The sequence below is a fragment of the Tupaia chinensis genome, unplaced genomic scaffold (assembly GCF_000334495.1).
Source record: "Tupaia chinensis unplaced genomic scaffold, TupChi_1.0 Scaffold000065_1, whole genome shotgun sequence".
NCBI lineage: Eukaryota > Metazoa > Chordata > Mammalia > Scandentia > Tupaiidae > Tupaia > Tupaia belangeri.
In genome coordinates, this window is record NW_006159523.1 from 4838699 (window position 1) to 4845498 (window position 6800).

The 6800-nt window shown below is 42.9% G+C and overlaps 1 pseudogene; it reads right to left on the reverse strand.

Annotated features, from left to right (window-relative positions):
* Window positions 1-5596, reverse strand: part of LOC102481746 (sodium-coupled neutral amino acid transporter 2 pseudogene) — a 12079-nt pseudogene extending 6483 nt beyond the window's left edge.
* Between the last annotated feature and the right edge of the window lie 1204 nt (window positions 5597-6800).

Genomic DNA, 6800 nt, shown 5'->3' on the forward strand with positions numbered 1-6800 from the left:
TTTCACTGTAGGGCGCGTGCGCTCGCCAGACAGACAGAGAGAGACATAGAGACAGAAAGCGAGAAATCACCCCCTAGGGGGGATGGTCACGCCGCAATCCCTTCTCCTCCATTCTCCTCTCGGGATCTTGGGCACGCACGCACACGCGCCCGGCGTGAGATTTAAGCCACCGGGTCCGGGACACGAACCGCGGTCTACTACGTGAGAGTCCAGCGACATAGCCATTACGCTAACTGCTGGTTCCCCCAATTCTCGTCTTTTTAAGAGAGATTTTTTGCTATAGGTCGTGTGCACTCACAGGAAAAACAGAGACAGAGAGACAGAAAGTGATAAATCATCCCCTGGGGGGATGGCCAAGCCATAATCCCTTCTCCAGTCTCCTCTCAGGATTTTGGGCATACCCACACACATGCCCGGCATGAGTTTTATGCCCCTGGGTCCCGGACTTGGACCGTGGTCGACTATGTGGGAGTCCTGTGACGTAACCACTAGCCATTTCCTGGTCTCGAATTTTAATTTTTTTACTTAGCTCCAGCACCTCCAGTTTTGGAGGTATTCACATACTTCAAGAGGAGACACTGTTTATTAAAGAGGAAGCTTGGAGCTTAGAGAAAGAAAAGCCGCACCTACTGCAGGAAAACATAATGAACAGGGCGCTGGGATTCTTATCCAAGGTTCTTGATTCCAAGCCTACTGCCCTTCACATCACAGATCATTGCTGGAAAACAAACAAACAACACATCTTCCCAAAACTGGAGAGGCAGACTTAGAACTGTTTAATCTGCTTCAAAGAGCCCAGGGGGAGTTCTTCCTCTTCCTCCCACCAGAAGTGTGACCTTAAGAAAGGAATTTACCTCCTCCAAGGCCCTGGGCTCCTGCATTTGAAAAGTGGTCATTATAACAGCCACCTTAGAATATAAGGATTCAGTGAAACTGGTATAGAACACTTAGCCTAAGGACAAGTGTTGAAAAAGCAGTAACTATCACTATCATTATTTCTCAATCACCGTTTGATCTAGGGCCCGGAAGTCCACCATTAGCGTGGTCTCATCTAGGTCAGTGACTTGATCTTCCTTCAAAACCAAAGTACCCTAGCAAGGATTGCACATGAGTTGATCAGGAACCCACATCGAGTCTGGATTCCATTTTCCGATGGCACTGAGAAGAACAGAGCATGAAGGACCTGACGTCACAGAGCAGAAGCAATTGAAAGAGCTAAAACACGCTTTGCTTCAGAAATCCGTTCAAGCGTGACATTGCCAATTACTAGCTGAGTGATTCTGGGCAACTTATGGAAACTTCCTGAGCCATATTTTCCTCAACTGTGAAACTGGAAAGCTGGATTTGAGATGGTTAAGCGATGGCCCAACCCCAAAGCACAGTGGTTCATTGAGAGCCAGGTCCCACATGGCCGACTGCGACTCTAATCCCAGTCCTGGTGGATCAAAAATCATGCTGGGCACGTGTGTGTGGATTCCAAGAATCCGAACAGGATGGAGAAAGGAAGGAAAGAGCATTGCAGTGTGGCCATACCACGTTGTGGGGGTGTTTTCTCTCTAGAAAAAAAAAAAAAGAGTAGTAAAATTTTTTAAATGATAGAGTCAATCAAGTAAGATAACATGGAACATTCTTTGTAAATTCTGAAGAGCTATGGAAGATTTTAATAATAAACTAAGACTTTAAGGTTTAGAAAAATTTTCTCAACTGATATACCGACATATTCTAGACACTAAATTATTCACTACTTTTATATAAAAGCATTTATAATTTATTGTTATACATTATTATATTAAATGTTGTAATTTTCTGTTAGAAATATGAATCTGGGGAACCAGCAGTTAGCGTAATGGCTATGTCGCTGGACTCCCACGTAGTCAACCGCGGTTCGCACCCCGGACCCGGTGGCTTAAAACTCACGCTGGGCACGTTTGTGTGCGTGCCTAAGATCCCGAGAGGAGACGGGAGGAGAAGGGATTGCAGCGTGACCATCCCCTCTGGAGGGTGATTTCTTGCTTTCTGTCTCTGTCTCTCTCTGTCTGTCTGGCGAGCGCACGTGCCCTATAGCGAAAACCTCTCCCCCCCAAAAAAAGAAATATGAATCTGATTGAATTCTCAGTTTCCTCCTTGATGGTATTACTCTGAACTCTACTGAAAACAAGAGTTACATTAGAGAGGAAAATATGTAAACGTTGGGAGATGAAGAACCAGGAAAACATTCACGTGCATCCAATTACTCCTTGGACGACTACACCGTCAAATTCTCCCCTCTTCAGTGCTCCATGTTGAATACTGCTAATAGTTATATATTGCTGGGGTGAGGACCAGAATCCAGTAATCAAATATACTTAGAGCCAAGAGTATCAGGAAAAAGGTTGGGGAAGAATTGATTTTGAAACAATTTCGTCAGGTTTTTTTCAGCAGGTAATTTGAGTTACCACTAGATTTCATTTTATAGAAAAGTAGACAGTTAAATTACACATGTGCACATGTATGTATTCAGATATATCAATTTACTTGGAGGAATATTTCATTTTAGCATGGATTCGAAGAGGTTGAAAGCTGCTTCAGAAGGAATTATGAGGACACGCCTTAATTAGACATCCTTATCACTAACTTCCATTTTTTTCTCTTCCCTAAAATGAAGTCAAAAGCACATTTAAAAACTGAAGTCACTGCATTTTTGGGGGGGGGGCCAGCATATAAGAACTGTGTGGCAGCTCATCATTAAGTGAATTAATAATGCTCTAGTAAATGCAACCCGGGCACAGAGAAGCTGGATCAATTTTTATGCAGTCTGCTTTGGAAATAGACTTGCGGAGAACAGCAGGAAATCTTGTCATTAACGAATGCTTTGCTTTGCTTTCTTTCCTTTGGCTACAACTAATTTGAATAACAATACCATTTTGCAATCTCCCAATGAAAGAAATAACATTTTTTAAGGCCAAAATAATCTCCCTCTCCCACTCCACTCAAACCTACCCCCCAAAAATAAAATCTCTACTACTACACAACAGCTCTGCCCCTAGACCTGAGTGTCTTTTGATTGTCTGGCTGACCAGATGAGATGAGGATCTGGACCTGGCAAGACAGTTTCCCAAACGTGACGCTTGTGAGTTTTCCCAGGCAGCAGAGGGCTGAGCAACTGAGGAACCTAACACTGGCAGAGGGGGCCCTCGGCAAAGAGCCCATCTTTGTACAAGAGCCTACAGCAAGCACACAGCGTGACAGAAAAAAAAAATGGAGAAGAATTAACGATTGGTACATTTTGGAGTCTCTAAAGTATTCTAAGAAATGTCTCCCTTATTTTCTTTTTTTTTTTCTTTTTTCTTTTCTTTCTTTTTTTTTTTTTTTTTTGGGAGGTTTTCTTAAAGGGCCAGGAGCGCTCTCAGAGAGACAGAGAGACAGCAAGCGAGAAATCACTCCGCAGGGGGGATGGTCACGCCGCAATCCCTTCTCCTCCATTCTCCTCTTGGGATCCTGGGCACGCATGCACATGCGCCTGGCATGAGTTCTAAGCCACCGGGTCCGGGATGCGAACCACAGTCGACTACGTGAGAATCCAGTGATATAGCCATTACGTTAACTGCTGGTTCCCATCTCCCTTATTTTCTTTAGAAATTCACTGTTCAGTTATAGGAATCTATTCTATATCATTTATTGCACTTAAAAATGACCTTATCTTTGACTTGCACAATACTATTAGAGCAAGAATAAAGCGAAATTAAAGAGAGATGAAGAAATGGCAAAAGGCAACCTATATAGTGGCCAATATTGTTAAGAGGAAAAGCAAAAGTGGAATACAGTTCCCCTTGTAACCATGGTCCAGCAAATTCTCCAAAAACAGTACCAGTGTCTGAGTAGGACTTTGCAGCCACCTCCCAATCACGCTCATTATTTTAATGATTTAATGTGTGTGCAGTACCTCTCCCCGGAATAGTTTGCACAGAAGGCTATTTTCCAATTTCCTTGTATAAGTTGGGTAGGACAGAGTAGAAAGAAACAAGCTCTCTGATCTTGAATGTGGCCATGTCATTAAAAACTCTGCACCTCTTATAGAAACCAGCTCATTGGTAGAGGTCAATAAACTATTCTTAGCACACCAGGACACATATCAGACCTGGGAGGATTGCTTATTAACTGACAGTCCTGTAATTGGCAACTAGTAGTAGGCAATTACTAGTCACCCAGCTAGTAATTGGCAACGTCATGCTTGAACGCACTTCATAAGCAAAACATGTGTCAGCTCCTCCACTGGCTTTGCTCAGCCACCTCGGGTTTCCCCATGCCCCCCTCTTCTCACCGCAGCCTGAAAAAGGAATTCACACTTGGCTGTGAGTTTTTGATCAAACCCATTACTTTTATTGCCCTGCTAGTCTTCCCCAGTGTGAGTGTATACTTGGTTGATGGTATACTGCTACTTTACAAAATGTTTAACTACTGGGGCCAGCAGGTGGCAAGGTGGTTGAGGCCCTCGATTCTCACATGGCTGACCATGGCTTGAATCCTAGACCTTGCAGCTTGAAAACACAAGAAATCATAAATAAATAATGTTTAAAAAATATTTATTTAGCAGTGTTCTTGGAGAGGTACTACAGACTCACAGCACCAAAAATACAGGGTGTAGTCACACTGCAATCCCCTCTCCTCCATTTCTCCATCCCATTGGAAGTTTGGGCATATGCACATACATACACACATACATGTGTGCCCAGTGTGATTTTCAAGCTGTCAGGGCTGAGACTCAAACCTCAGACAGTCATGAGGGATTGGCTCCTTTTTTTTTTTAATAGAGGATTTTGCTATAGGGCAGCTGAGAGAGAATGTAAGAAGTCACTCCCCAGAGGAATGGCCGTGCTGCAATCCCTTCTCCACCAGTCTCCTCTTGGGATTTTTGGGAGTGCATGCGCACATGCCCAGCATGAGTTTCAAGCCACTGGGTCCAAGATGTGAATAGCAGTCGGCCACTTGGGAGTCCATCACCTTAACCACTACAACACTTGCTGGCCCCAGGATCTGGCTCCCTTAACCTCTAGGTTAAGAGGCTGGTCCTGTGGGACTAGCAGAAGAACTGGACTCCCATGTAGTTGACCACGGGTGGAGTCCCAGACCTGGTGGCTTAAAACTCACGCCAGGCATAAACGTGTGCATGCCTAAAATCCTGAGAGGAGAATGGAGAAGGGACTGCCGCATGGCCATCCCCCTAGGGGGGTGATTTCTTGCTCTATCTCTCTGTCTCTCTCTGTTTCCAGTGAGCACATATACCCTATAGCAAAAATCTCTCTGTAAAAAAAAAAAGTTATATAAAAAGAGGCTGGTCCAGTTTTTCTTTTCACTTAACCTTTCATCTCTGATATGATTCCCTATTTGTACATACTCATGGATGTTGATATATTTAACACACTGTTGCAAAAGATCCCATAAATGTTTAAAATGTTTGATTTTTACCTTAAGTACACTGGGGAGAAAATCTGACAACTTTGCTGAGATATTTACAAACCATAAAATTCATCCGTCTTAAGTATGCATTTAAATGACTTTCACTAAATTTACTGACCTGTGCAACTGTCACCACAATCCAGTTTTTGAGCACTTCCATCGCACTGATCAACTGTCTCACCTGCTGAAGTTAATCCCCAGCCCTACCCCCAGACCCAGGCAGTCTAATCTACTTCCTGCCTCGATAGGTTGCTTCTCCTGAACATTTCCTGTAAGTGGAACCATACAGTGTGTGGCCTTTGTAGCAGGCTCTTCCACTTAGCATGATGTGTTTGAGGTTCAGCCATGTCATAGCATATCCCTTGTTTCTTTCTGTGGCTTATAAAACTCCATTGTGTGTCTGTATATACCACATATTGTTTACCTATTCACAGGTAACAGGCATTTGAATGGCTTCCAGCTTTGGCCATTATGAATAATGCTGCTATGAACAAGCATGTACAAGTTTTTGTGTGGACACATGTTTGCATTTTTCTTAGGAAGATACCTAGGAGTGGCCTGGCAGGGTCATAAAAGTGTATATTTACCTTTTTGAAGAAGTTCCACGCTGTTTTCCAAGTGAGCTACACCGTTTTTTATCCTTCCCTGTAATGAATGAGAATTGACTGGGGTCTTCAAGTTGGCCACTAGAAAGAGGCTTTGCCTTACACGGCAGGTTGGTTTTAGGTCCCATTATGATCTAAATTGTGTCCCACCCCCAGAGATACTGAAGTCCTAACTCCCAGTATTTGTGAATATGAGTGACTGTGAGTTTGGAAATAGGGTCTTTGGAGGCGACCCAGCTATGATGATATCATTTGAATGGACGCTAATCTGTATGACTGTGTTCTTTTAAGGAAAAACAACCCTGCCAACACCTCAAACACGGACTTCTGGCCTCCAGAACTGTGAGACAATACATTTCTGTTGTTTAAATCATGCTATCTGTGGAACTTTGTTACAACAGCCTAGCAACCCAATACAGATCTACAGCTCAATTACTGTAAAGTAAGATATGGGGTACTTAAACAAATCCGTTCTTATCAGAGTGGTCAATACATGATATCTTTTATGGAATAGCCATGAAAAAAATAACAGTGAAACTGTTCTCTAGAGACCATTTCATTTGCCCAGTAACTAAGAAGCTGTTTAATTTATGGCCAGCCTTAACATATGAATGGTCTCTTTCTAAACCTTGAAAAATGAAGTGCAATTAAAGTACAGCGGTCTCTGGAGTAAGCAAGTGCTGTAAAGATATGCTTTGATTAGCCTATTCAACAAAGAGGAAAGTTGAAATTTAAGTCATTTTATTATTTTTTGTTTGT